Source organism: Zonotrichia leucophrys, chromosome 19, assembly GCF_028769735.1.
Source record: "Zonotrichia leucophrys gambelii isolate GWCS_2022_RI chromosome 19, RI_Zleu_2.0, whole genome shotgun sequence".
Classification (NCBI taxonomy): Eukaryota; Metazoa; Chordata; class Aves; order Passeriformes; family Passerellidae; genus Zonotrichia; species Zonotrichia leucophrys.
The window spans coordinates 553542-567552 of record NC_088188.1 but is presented as its reverse complement, the minus strand read 5'-3'; positions in this window follow the sequence as shown (position 1 = coordinate 567552).

The window sequence follows — 14011 nt, the reverse complement described above, 5'->3', positions numbered from 1 at the left end:
TGCCTGTGCAGAGGCAGCTGCCGGGAAATGCCGTCCCCACCTGCGGGGCCCCTCCGGCTCTCCGGGGACAGCGAGCGGCCCAGCCCGGGCCAAGGCGGCCCCGGCCCCTCTCTGGGGCCGCCCGGGCTCCGTGTCCGGGAGCTCATTGCACCCTGCCCAGGGGCCGAGGCTGTGCCTGGTACATTGAGGTGTTGCCGGGGCTGGCAACAGCATCATGGAATCATGGAATGCTTTGGGCTGTAAGGAACTTTAAAGACCGTCTTGTTCCCTACCTTGCCAGGGCAGGGACACCTCCCACTGTCCCAGGTGCTCCCAGCCCTGTCCAGCCTGGCCTTGGGCACTGCCAGGGATCCAGGGGCAGCCACAGCTGCTCTGGGCACCCTGTGCCAGGGCCTGCCCACCCTCACAGGGAACAATCCCATTCCAATATCCATCTAACCCAGGCCTTTGTAAATTGTTTCTCTTCATCTTCCCTGTAATTTCTCTTCAGGTACTGGAAAGCCATAGTTAGGTCACCCTGGAGCTTTTTTTTTCCATGCTGAACAATTCCAATTCTCTTGCCTTTCCTGACAGGACAGGTGCTCCTGCTCTCTGAGAATCAGTCCTGCTTCACTCCAAATGCACTTTCACCTTCTCCACTGGCTCTCAGGGTGGACTTGGACTTTCCCAGGTGCCTTCTGGCCACCCTGTGTGCCTGGGGGAACCAGATACCTCAGGGATGTGGAAACCCCTGGGGACAGGTGGTAGGGGAAAAGCCCCAAACAGACCCAGTTTAAGACTGTTTTCCTTGGAAACTGGCTGAGGAGACCTTGGCAGGTGGAGGTGATAGGGAAGATGACCCGAGTTGTCACCTGGAGTGAAATGCTGCTGTAGTGAGGATGGCAAAGCCTGGGCATGCCAGGAATGGGTGCCCCTGTCACCTCCGTGCCGGGGCACATGGGCAGAAGCCACCGAGGCCCCTGTGTGTGATGTGGGGAGAGGAGGCGCCCAGGCCAGACCCGAGCAGCAGCAGGAGGGGGGCAGTTCTTTAGGGGGCAAGGTGGGGAGGGGGCAAGCTCCAAGAGCTCTCAAAGCGTGGCAGGAACAGGGCCCAGCTGCCACGTGCCTGTGCCAAGGGGACCCTGGTGCACTGGGATGGAGGCACATGGGCAAGGAACTGGGATGTGCTCCCTGCTGAGGGGATCTGTGAGCAAACAGGGAGCTCCCATGCATGATGGGCCCTCTGGGTGCTTTCCCCTCAGGAACTGTGGAGGAAGGAGGAGGCTCTGCCTTGTGAAGGGGAGAGACTGGTGGTTCCTGACAGAGGCCTGCAAAGGGCACCTGGAAGTGGAACAGCCACCCCTTGTGAGCTCAGGGCTGTCAGCAAAGAGACCTAAACTGCTTCCTGGTGGATACACCTCCAAACCCACAGGTCTGCCCACAGAGCTGGGGTTCTGGAGTCTGGTGGGGGGTCCCAAACCTCCTCTAGCCTGAGATCTTTCACCTCCCTGGCCTACTCCATCGTGGAAAGGGACATGCAGAGGGTTGGGAGAGGCAGAGTGGAGTCTGAGCTTGGGAGTGGAGGTGGCTGGGGGTGCTGAGGACCCATTTCCTGAGGCCACATGGCAAAGTGAGACCACAGCAAGTCCAAGGATGGTAACCTTGCATCCCCAGCTCTCCCAGACCTCCTGCTGCATCCCAGGTGGCACTTATCCTTCCCTCCTCCTGGCCAGCTGCATGTCACCCAGGCTGGTGCTGCTGCTGGGCTGGAAAGGGCTTTTTCCCTCCAAGGAAACTGGAAGGGGCTTTTCCCCTCCAACAGGCAGTTGCAGAAGAACCACTGAGTGCCCAAACAGAGCCGTGGAACTTGGTTTGGGAAAGGACATTGCACCTCTGGTGCCGGAACAGCCCAGGTGTGTGGTACAGGGCAGCACATTGCAGTGGCTGCAGGATCCATCCCCCTGGCCAGGCGGGGGCTTTAGAACAGCATAGCCGGCCTGGAGAGGCGCTGGGAAGGGGCCACCAATGCCAGCTTCGGGGAGAGGCTTCCTGGCAGCCCCGACTGCCTGTCCCCCCTCCTCAGCTATTCCTGGCCCTTGTCTTGGAGGGTCAAGGGACAGCAGGGTTTGTCAGCACAGAGCTCAGCCCTGCACCTCTGAGCCCATCCTGCCCTGGAAAAGCCACAGCCCAGCCTCGTGGCTCTCATGGCTCCTTGCCGGTGTCCCTGCCGGGCTCTGTCCCACAGAAGGGACACAGGAGCTGCCCACGTGCAGCAGCGGATGCTGTGGGCCCGCAGCGCCCCCGGCCCATGGGGTCCCTCCCCCAGCAGGTGCCCCGGAAAGCGCCGGAGCGGCCCCGGCCCGGCCCGGCCCGGCCCAACCGCCCCGCGCCGCCATTGGCGCAGCCGGGCCGCGATTTTCTCCATATTTGGGCAAACCCAGCGCCGTGTCCCCCGCCCGCCGCGTCACTTCGCCTTTTTGAGGTTTCCCTTGTGTTCTCATTTGCCTCCCGCCCGCCGCCTCCCCGGGCCGGCAGTTTCTGGTTGAGTCACGTTTAACGGCCCCGCTCCCGCCCGGCCTCCGGGACACCGGCGAGCCTGGGAGCAACCGGGAGCGCCTCGCGCATCCCGCCCAGGGCCTCTTCCCGGGCCCGGGGGCGAAACGGGGCTCGGCCCACGCCGGGACCGCAGCTCCTCTCTGGGGTGCAGGGTGGCCTCTCAGCCGTGCCACAGGTGCTGCTGCTCTTCCTTGAAGGGTTGCCATGATGGTGGCTGACAATGTTCCATGATGGTGGCTGACAATGCTCCATGATGGTGGCAGACAATGCTCTTCCCATCCAAAAAGCTCTCAGGGGCACTGCTTGGCACTCATGGCCTTTTGGTGCTGCAGATGTCCCTAGCATCTGTTCTCCTGGAGAGAGAGGGCTCAGAACCCTCTGTCCCAGGGGTTTTAGGAGGTCACGCTTTGCACTGCCAAGCGGAGAGAGCCATCCCCCCCCCGCCTCTGTCCTGTGTTCCCACAGGGATGTGGTGTCATTAGGCTTCAGTGTGAACAGTGGCACACTGAGACACTGTGGCTCCTTTGGGGCCCGGCCAGGAGCTTGGCTGTGTGTCCAGTGGCTCACCTGGCCACTTTCCTGCTGGCCCCAGGGCAGTGGAGATGGCTCAGGGAGGGTTTGGGTGAGACCCTCCTGTTCCTCCTTCTCCTCTTCCTCTTCCTTCTCAAGGCACCAGTTGGATGGAAGCCATGGGGTGCTGAGTGGATGCAGCCATGGGGTGCTGGATGGATGGATTAATGGAGCTGTGGGGTGATGGATGGATGGATGGATGGATGGATGGATGGATGGATGCAGCCATGGGGTGCTGGATGGATGCAGCCATGGGATGATGGATGGATGGATTAATGGAGCTGTGGGGTGCTGGATGGATGGATGGATGGATGGATGGATGGATGGATGGATGGATGGATGGATGGAGCCATGGGGTGCTGGATGCATGGATGGATGGATGGATGGATGGATTCAGCTATGGAGTGCTGGAGGGATGGGAATCACACGAGTGTGGCGGGGCAGCTGCCTGTCCCCACCACAGAGCAGGTTCACAGGCTGGCTGAGGCGCCGGCCCAGCTCCGCTCGTCTCCCAGCCCCGGGCTGAGGGCAGCACTTCCCCTGCCGGCAGCGAGCGCCGCGACCGCAGGCGAGGAGGGGAAGTTGCTGCGAGGCCGATAAGAACTATCAGCGCTTTCGCAGCGCCCGGGCTGCGCAGCCCGACAAGGGCCCTTCCCCCTGCCCAGCGCCGCTGCCCCGGCCCCGGGCTCCTGCTCCCCTGCGCTCCCCAATACTCGGGGAGTTACTGGAAAAGGAACAGCCCTGGGGAGCTCAGCGCTGCGGGGTGGCAGCGAGGTACCCGCGGTGCTCCATGCACAGGAAATTTCGGGGTGCATGGCAATGTCTGAGCTGCCTCCGGGTGCCACAGACGAGGGCAGGGGAAGGCAGAGTGGGGGAGTGGTGCCTGGGGGATCAGGGTTTGTCTCAGGGAGCCTCTGGGAGACACTGAGCAGGTGGGCAGAGTGTGGAGAGGGGCCTTGGGAAAGCTGGGGACCAGATCTTGTCATGAGGTTCCCAGGGAAGGAAATGCAGCTGTTTCAGCCTCCCCCAACCCCAAAAAGCTCCTGGAGCTCCTTCAGACAGACATGAGTGGAGCAGGACCAAATGCTGCAGAGCTAAGGACTGCAGTAGGAATTCCCACAGCCTTGTTTGCCAGTCAGTAAAATTAACCAATGGCTGGGGAATGTGGTAAGTTCATCATCAGCTGGAGACTTTCAGAGACCTCATCAGAGCCCAAGGAACCAGATCTGCTGATTTCTTCCTTTCTGAGACTCAAGCAGGCAGAAGGAAACCAGCCCAGGACCCAAAATGTCATATCCCCCATCTGTGCTGGGCTGGGGAAAGAGGAAGCATCGCCTCCCCCCACTTCTCTGCTGGGAAAGTGCCTGTGGCCCCTCTCTGTGGCCCCTCAGCAGCACAGGCAGGTGCTGGGCAGGGCTCTGCTTGTAGGGACCCCATTTTGGGAAGGCACAGCTTCCTCCCTGCTGTCATCCTGCACATCCCCAGCTCTGGCCACGTGCTTCACTCTGCCCTGACATTTTGTCCTTGGGTGCAGTCTCCTCCAGCCACCTCTGTTCAGAAATATCTTCATCTTACTTTGCCCCATGGTCAGCTCAAACTCAGGTTTCTTCACTGGGCCCAACTTCTCAGCCTGTGCCCTCCTCCCAGCCTGCAGTATTTACCAGGGACCAGTTTGTCCTCAGCCAGAAGCACAGCCTTGACCCTGGGTCACAGGGGGAAAGTCCCTCAGCAGCACCAGGGGCCAAATCTCTCTGGTTGCTCCCCAAAAGGCTCCTTTCTCTGCTCTGAGAGTGTGGTTGCCTGTACCCTGTGCAGTTTTCACCCCTTGTGCTGGCACATACCGCTGCTGGGGAGTGTCCCATGGCACTGAGGCGGCTGATGGCACTGGGGGATGTCTCCAGGATGGTCTCTGGGTTGGCAACAATCTGCTCTCAGGCACAGGGTGGGATTGTTTTGGTGTCCTGTGCAGGGCTGGATGATCTTTGTGGATCCCTTCCAAATGAGGATATTCTGTGGTTCACACCAAAAATTATATTTACGTGCTTCAGGTCCCCATGAGGGCCAGTCTGGGAGGCATCTGAAGTCATCTGGCATCAGGGGGCTGCCCATGGACCCAGCCTGCACGTGATGGCCTCTGCCATGGATGAATGCCTGTCTAGCACAGGCCCTGGCGAGGCAGCACAATGCTCCTGGGCTCAGAGCTGCCAGAAGGGCCCTGGGAGACATCACCAACAGCACTTACATTCCTTGCTGCATTTCTCTCCAGCACAGGGAACACAGTGTCCCCAGCCCCACGACCATAAGGGATGGAGATGGGCACAGGGCCAGGGGAGGGTGGGAGACAGGGCAGCTGTTGGTGGCCCAAGGCACGAGGTTCTGATTGTTTTTTTTTTCCACTGAAACTCCCACCAGCCTTGGTTTGGAAAGGGCTTCCCAACCAATTCCCTCTCTCCTAAAGCCTCCTTTACCTGCTGCCATCAGCTCACATGCAGCTCAAGTCAAATCATTTCTGCCTGTGCTGCTGCTTGGTTCTTTTTGGCTTTGCTCTTTCCCTGTCTCTTGCAAACCTCACCAGCACAGTTTTTAAATACATTTCTGTCCAGATTATTAATGTTGAGAGTGAATTGCATTGGCCTAAAAAGAAGCCTTTGGCAGAGGCACATGAAAACCAGTGCAGGGACAGACATGGCCCCGTTTATGGTCACTTTTGGGGATTTAGTTTGTAGGTTTTGATCTAGTTTAGTGGTGGGCTTACCATGGCACTGGGATGGGTTGGTGCTAGCTGTGCAAAATCCACCTGCTCTGTGTCCCAGCACCATCCCAGTGCTGTCACCAGGGCCATTGGGACCTGGATGTGCCAACCTCCAAACCCAGCTTTCGGTTTTCTTCCCGGGCCTCACACCCCTGTTGGTCGCTGCAGCTGCCCGGGGCCGGGGGAAGTTTGGTGCTGCCGAGCCCCGGGGGTGGGAGGCTGCAGGAAGCCGCTTGCGCCACGCGTTTCCTAAAGCAAGGCTTGGGGATGTGACTCGCTGGCCTCTGCGTCCCCACTGCTTCACCCCAATGACCGGGCAGCTCCTGAATCTTGCAGCCCCTGCCACGGGGACCCTCCACGGGCAGGAACTGCCCCCGTGCAGGTCCCACCACTGGGATGGGGCGAGGGGCCGCAGTGCGGCCGAGCAGCCGTGGGAGGTGGATTCAGTTACTGTCACCCTGTGCAAACACCTCTTTTTTTTCCCCTTTCTTTCTTCTTTTTTTTTTTTTTTCTTTCTTTTTTTTTTGTACAAACATGTTTGTCGCTGTCAGCAGCAAAGCCCACGAGAGCGTAACCGGCTGGTGCTTCCTGGCCCGGTGCTGGGCCGGCTGCGGTTGGGCTGCGGGGCGGCGCTGGGTGGGAGCGGCACCGTTATCTGCTCTGCAGCCGCGGCTCTTCCTGTGCGGGGCCACGTGGGCAGGATGGGGTTAAAAGCAGCCCCGAGCCCCACGGGGGCCCATTGCTCCCCAGGCAGCGCCCCATGAGCACCCCGCGACCCCGGCAGCGGCACCCGGCCCGGGCCACCAGCGCCTGCCCTGGGCCACCAACGCCTGCCCTGGGCCACCAGCGCCTGGCGCTCACCTCCGTGCCCGGTGCGGGCCACCGGCACCCGCCTGGTCCCCACTCCCGGCGAGAGCCGCCCGCACCCAGCCGGTAACGGAGCCGGGCCCGGCGGCGGCACGGGGTACCCGGGGGCCCTGGTGCCACCGCCAGCGGGGCACGGGGGGCCGGGGCCCATGACAGGTAAGGGGGCACAGTGGGTGGCAGGGGAGGAGGTGCCGCGCTGGGCAGAGGCGGGCAGAGCGGGAAGTGCCCAAAGCAGAAGTGGCACCCACGGGGATTTTGGTGGCAGCCAGGACGGGACTGGGTGGACGCGGAGGCTGGTGTGGCAGGTGAGGCTCTTGGGGCTGGGTGGTCTCAATGGTGGGGACGTGGGGGTGACCCCAGAGGGCAGTGGGGACATCTGAAGGGTCTCCGTGTGTCTGGCACATGGGGCGAGGGGGGCCCAGGTGGAGCAGCAGGACAGTGAGCTCCTGTGACCTCCGGGCAGTGATGGGGCAAAGGGGACTTCAGTAAAGGATGAGAGAGCAAGGAGGGTCCCCATGAGGACATTTCAAGAGGGACCCATTGCCATGGATCTCTGCCATAGGGACAAGGCGCTGCAGGGGTCCCTGTCACACAGATGGCGTTTGCCGTGGGCTCACCACCACGGGGACAAGGTCAGGGAGCCCTCTGTGGCCAGGATGCCATTTAGGTGGGGTCCCCTCATGGGGACATGGCATGGTGGGCCCTCTGTGGCGCAGGTGGGATTTGAGGGACAAGGATGGAGTTTGAGGTGGGATCTCACCCTTGGTGTCCCCACATGGGGGGTCCTCTGAGACTGGGGTGGGGTCTGAAGGGCAGCAATGGAGCTCAGGGTGGAATCTCCCCTATGGGACAAGGCAAGGGGATCCTCTGGAAATGCGATGGGAGCTGGAGGTGTCCCCATGGGGTCAAAGCAAACGCACCCTCTGTGCCTAGGATGAGGTTTGAGAGGGGGTGATGGGGTTTGCAATGTGGACCAGGCATTAAAAGAACAGACACGGCATTTGGGTTCTCTGTGACCAAGATGGGGTCTGATGTGGGGTCCCTCCTTTGAGAATGAGTCAAAACTGTCCCCTATGACCAGGATGAGATATTAAGTGACCTCCCTGCCTTGGGGAAAAAGTTAGGGTGTGCCCTGTGCCCAGGACAGGGCTCGAGGTGGGACTCATACTGTGGGGTATGAGGGAGGGTCTCACCCATGTGTAAAAGGTGAGGCTGTTCCCTGTGCTCAGGCAGGGGGGGTTGGGGGGACAAGGGAGGCCAAGGCAGGATCTCCCCTCAGGATAAGGATGTCCCCCATGCTCAGCATGGTTCCCAGAAGGTGACACTGCCACAGGGGCTCTGTCCCGGGGCTGGAGCAGAGCTGCCATTCGTGTCTGTGGCCGAGGTGCCCATGGCCACGTGGGGTGTGGCACGGCGCCGTGTGGGGAAGGAGCTGCACGCCGGAGGAGAGCGGCCGCCGACAGCGACTGAGAGACAGTGCAGTCACCCATAAAGTAGAAAGCACTACTAAACAGCACTGCAGGGTGTAGTGTTTCCTACTTTATGGATGAGTGTACTGTGGGCTACGGAGAAGAGAGCACGGAGCAGCGCGGAGCCACGAGCCCATCGAGCACCACCGGGCCCTGCCTGGTCCACAGCCCCCATCCAGAGCTCCAGCACCCCCTGGGCTGCTCTGCTTGTCCCCACTTGTCCCCCTGGCACCTGGCATGGCCACGTGGGCGGGAGAGGCCAACGCAGTGTCCCGTGGGTGGCACTGGAAGGAGCCATCCCATTGGCATAAGCCTCGCACTGAGAGGCCAGGTAGGCAGCAAAGCCTCCCATGCACGTTTTTCCCCCCACCTTCATTTTCCACGTGGTGAAGCCCTGGGGAGAGCAGGGCAGTGGCAGCCACGTGGAGCGTGGGAGGCAAAGTGGGGTTCCTGGTGATTGCTGGGTTCAGCAAGGTGGTGGGGGCTGCTAAATAAAACTCTTTTGGTATTGACTTGTGGATTTTTTAATGCAATTCCTGAGAACTGGGGAGAAGCTCTTTGCTGTGCCCAGGGCCACGTGCGGTGGGGCCATTCCGTATTTGGAGCTTTGGGGAGCCTGGGAGACGCCGTGGCTGGGGGTGGTGGCTGGCCAGTCTCAGCCCATTGGCACAGGACTGTCTCCTTCAGTCCCCTGAGGGTCACCAGCACAGCTGCTGCGTCCCATGGCAGTCCCAGCCATGGTCACAAGGCCATGTGGAGCCAAAAACTCCTCCTACAATCCCAGTCTCCTTCCATCCACATGTCCCTGCCCCTGTTTCCTGGGGGTCTAAAACCAACCCGCCTTCCACAGGGGAGGTTTGGTCCTTGTTCCCAAATGTCGGTTCCAATGTCCCTTCAAGCATTGTCCCTTTGTCTTTGACTCCCCGTGTCCTGCCTGTGGAAGACAGCATCTAAAAATAGTAGGAAAAAATATTAAAAATACTTTTTTTTTAAAATGCAAATGCCACTGGAAAGTTTTTACATTTTGTAGAACTTCTTATGCTGGTCTCAGGATCATCTGGGGGGTTTTACTGAGTTTGTGGTATTTTTCTTTTACTGAGCTGTCCAGAAATGACTGGGGTGTTTTACTTCTTGCTGTCCCAGCTTTCCCATGTTCCCTGGCTTTGTGGCTGTTCAAAGGGGATGTGGAAGGAAAAAAAATCAAATCAAAACTGTCGTCATGGTCACAAGGAGACAAGTTTTTAAACAGTAAAAACGAAAAAGGGCTAAAAAAAACCCCAAGCAGCCACTGCGGACTGCCCTGAACAGCTTTCAGTTTGTGAGCACTGGGAGGGAAAAGCAAATCCACATTTTTAACATGCAAAAGCTTTGAAAATTCACCTCCTAATAATGTTCATTCAAGTATTAGGAAGGATAAATATCCAGTCTTCATGCCCAAGGTCTGTTGGGGTTGCAGATACTACTCAGTGGTCACTGCTAGGAGAGACAATTGGAAAGGTGGTTTGTGCTGAGCGCAGCAAAACAGAAACTGCTTTTTTCCCATCTTTTTAAAATAAAACCCTCCATTTTTTCAAGCCCTCCCTCCATCCTGAAGGCATTTTAGCAGGTTACTGCAAGGAAATGGGTCCTGTCCCTGTTGGGGTGAGCTCCCAGTCCCCACAGGACCTCGCTGCCCCAGGAATGCCCCCAGCAGGGCAGGGTTTGGGGCTGAGTCCCCTCTGGGGGCAGGGGGGTGTGGGTGTCCATCCCAGAGCTCTCAGGATGGCTCTGGAAGGGCTGTGGGGACCAACAGAGCCCAGGCAGGCTCTTGCCAGGCTCTCTGTGCAGCCCCAGTGCCTGAGCTGCTGTTGCCACACCACAGCACGCTGCAGCCACCAGGGCTGGGGCTCACTGTGAGCCCTGGCAGGGCCAGCCCAGCACATTCCTTTTCTAGGTTATTTTTAACAGGGGTTCCATCCCAGTGCTGCTCCAGTTCCCTGCCAGTGTCCGTGTGCTGCTGGGCATGGCAGGATCAGGGGAATGGGGCCATGTGCATCCTCCTTGGAGCTGCTCCAGGACACATCAGACCTCAGGCTCAGGAAGAGGGATTGGGAGCTGGAGGGCTCTGCTGGCACAGCAGGTGCCCACTTGTGTCCCTGCATGTCCCTGCAGCCACCAGCATGGCTCACGAGCAGAGACAGGAGGGATCATGTGCTGCAGCCATTCCCAGGGCACTGCCAGAAGGAGGGTGGGAATGGGGTGGCACCTGCCAGTCACCTCAGCCTGGAGGTGCCCTGAGAGCTGACACACGTCACTGTCCCCACACCCTGGGGACCTCCCTCAGGGCTGCCTTGGCCCCTCATGCTCATTCTTGTGCTTCTTTCCCAGCCAAAACCACAGCAGAGCTCACACTGCCCACTCCAGTCCCTTCTGGAATGCCCAAAACCAGGGCAGGACCCATCAGGCACTCACTGGAATTAACTGCCTGTAGGGCCTGCAGGTGCTGGGCCAGGAGCATCAGTGAGGCTCAGCCCTGGTTCTTCAGTCCTTGGCTGGGCTTTTGTAAGTAAAGCTCTGTTGGCTCTGATCTCCTCAGCAGGCCCTGGATCATCACTGTAAGAATCCTGTCTCAGTCACATGTGCTGGCTGGAGCCCAAACCAACCAGTTTGTGTCTGGCCCTGCACCTGGCTGGATGCACCTTTGCTGGAGCCTTATCTCCAGCTCCAGCTCTGTCTCCTCCTGATCCTGGCTGGGGTCCCTGTCCTGGTTCATCTGATCTTGTCTGGGGCTGTCCAGGGACCCCATTAGCACTGTCCTGCTCAGAAGCTCTGGGATGGCCCCTGGGGTTTGAGGATGCTGTGTCCTGGATCACACCTGGGTTCCCCTTTGCTGCTCACTGTGGAGCAGCCCTGTCCTTGCTGCTCTCTGATGGGGAGCACAGGGACACCATGCACTGGATCCCTGTCCCTGCATGGCCAGGCACAGACCTGGCTCCCTGGAGGCCTTTGGAGAGCAGTGGGAACTGCTGGAGGGCTCTCCTGGGATTCTTTGTCATCTCTTCACATTTGAGCTGTTGATCTTGAGCTCTCCAGTGTCACTGTTGCTCTTAATTTCCTCTATATAATCAACCTCCTTTCCCTGAGCCTGTGGTTTCCCCTGTCCTGGAGAGTTTCAAGGATCTTTCTGGGTCTCCTCTGCAGGGAGCACAGCCCCCCAGCAGGTATGTGGGTAACCTGGAGGACCACGGGGACCTGGAGCATCCCATCCCCATAGCCCTCATGAGAACTTTGTGACTCGGAGCTCAGGGACCTTATAACCCACCGAGTCTTCAATAGCCCAGATAAACTTTTCCTCTAACCTTTTAAAGTAGACTTAATAAGGACTTACCCAGCTGTAGGCTGGCCAAGATGTGAAAGATCATCTCCAGCTTCCCAAGCTCAGGGCCTCAGGAGATGTCCTCTCCCCAGGAATGGTTGGGGTTGGGGTTAGGGTTAGTTTGGTTAGGACACCCTGTCCTTTGTGTTGCCTAGCTGGGGCTTTCCCTGAAGGCTGTGGTGGGTCCAGACTTGTGCCTGGGGGTCCCTGGTCCCTCTTTGTCCAGGGCAGCCCCAGCAGTACCGTGGGGCCAGGTGGGTCTGGCACACATCTGTGGGACAGGGGAAAGGTGCTCAGGGTCAGTGGGTCAGTGGCACAGCATGTCCCAGCTGAGCCAAGCAGAGCCTGAGCAGCACAGGGCAGTGGAAGCACAAAGCAAGTGGGAGTTCTGAGAAGGCTGACAGCCACAGGAGATCTTATCAGGGTGCATTTGTCCTCCCACTGCTGCTGCCTCCGCCTAATGAAACCTGCTCGTTCTGTCTCACTGGGGAGCTGAGCTGTGCCTGGCTGTTCTTCCACACTGGTTCAGCACCTGCAGAGCCTGCCTGGTACCTTGCCAGGGGGAACAGCTATGGGCACGAACTGAGGGGATCTGAGTGGTGGGAGATGGTGATGATGATTTCCCTGACCTGTTCTTGCAGCACAAGGAGCCACATGAGCTGGTGGTTTCAGGGTACATGATTACCAGAAGACACAGGAAGGTGGGATCAGTTTTCTGGAATCTTCCCTTTGGTCTGTTGGCTGGGTTTTCTCCTCATTACAAGCTTGGGGCTTCCCTCCACCATACACAAACACCCCTTACAAATGGGTTTGGAGATAGAGGATTCAGGTGGGATGGCAGAGTCCTGCACGCTGTGAGAGGTGCCTTGCAGCCACACCCAGATGTGAGAGAGACCCTGCCAGACCCAGTGATAACTCCCTACACACAGGACCCATCCAAGTGGGTCCTACACCCGTGGCAGTCTGCAGTGAATTTACTGCCTCGGTGGTGCCTGGGCTCAGGCAGATGTGACACACAGCTGGTGGCGTTGGGTTCCAGAGGTGACTCGTGCTCATCTGGATGGGCTGGAGGGGCTGCTCAAAGGAGGCGCCTACAGAGCGGTGCCTGACAGGGGCACAGAAGGTCCCCCTGGTACCTCTTCTGGAGAAGGTGGCCCCAGGCAGGTTCTCCTGGTGGCTCCACTGCCACAAAGGGAGCAGCACGTGTGAGATGCCAAACGCCACCCACGCTGCAGCAGGGAGGCACCAGCAGTGGGACTGAGAGCTATGACCACACACAAGGACATGGGGAGGGAGGCAGGACCTCTCTCAGCTGCTCAGGGGTTTGGGGATCACCAATCCCTCTCCGGTTTTGGGATCGGCAAACCTCACTCTGCAGTGGCTCAAGCATTGAGTGGGGCTGGGGACAGGGCCAAACAGATGTCCCCCAGGGTGGCCCAGTGGTTTTCCCTTGAGCATCACTAGCACTGTGCAGCCCGATGTACGATGAGATCTCCATCAAAGACACAGCACGGAAGGGAGGAGGCAGGGAGAGACAGAGCACACGCCTGCCTGCTCCGTGTGCGGGGGGATGGCGGTGCCCTGTCACCAGGGATCACATCACCCATCCTCTCCCTGGCTGCCGCACACTGCTCTGCCACTTGTCCCAGCCCTTTTCAGAAGAGGGTTGTTTCCAGCATGGTGTGTCCGGGAGGTTCTGAGGTTTAGCTCACACTGTAGAAAGGTGTGCAAGCCAAGCCTGGGAAAGAACCAGGCATCCTGGGCAGAGCTGAGGGCATCCCCAGGGCAAAGTCGGGCATCAGCCGGGGGCAGAGGTGGGCATCCTTGCAGGAAATCAGGCATCCTGGAGCAGAGCTGAGCATTCTCGAGGCAGTGATGGGCATCCCTGGGGCAGAACAGGGCATCCTGGGGTAGAGCTGAGAATTCCCGGGTCAGAGCTGAGCATCTCTGGGGTACAGCTAGGTATCCTGGCCAGAGTCGGGTATCCAGGGCCAGAACTGAGCAGCCCTGGGGCAGAGCCTAGCAGGGGCTCGGGCCGTTGCTGTCCCCAAACCCCCATGGCGGCGGCTCCCCGGCCCCGGTGCAAGGGATGTGGTGCAAGGGATGCGGTGCAGGGGATGCGGGGCAGGGGATGCGGTGCAGGGGATGCGGGGCAGGGGATGCGGTGCGGGGGGATGCGGGGCAGGGGATGCGGTGCGGGGGATGCGGTGCAGGGGATGCGGTGCAGGGGATGCGGTGCAAGGGATGCGGTGCGGGGGGATGCGGGGCAGGGGATGCGGTGCGGGGGGATGCGGGGCAGGGGGGGATGCGGTGCAGGGGATGCGGTGCGGGGGGATGCGGTGCGGGGGGACGCGGTGCGGGGGGATGCAGTGCGGGGGGACGCGGTGCAGGGGATGCGGTGCAGGGGGACGCGGTGCAGGGGATGCGGTGCAGGGGATGCGGTGCAGGGGGACGCGGTGCAGG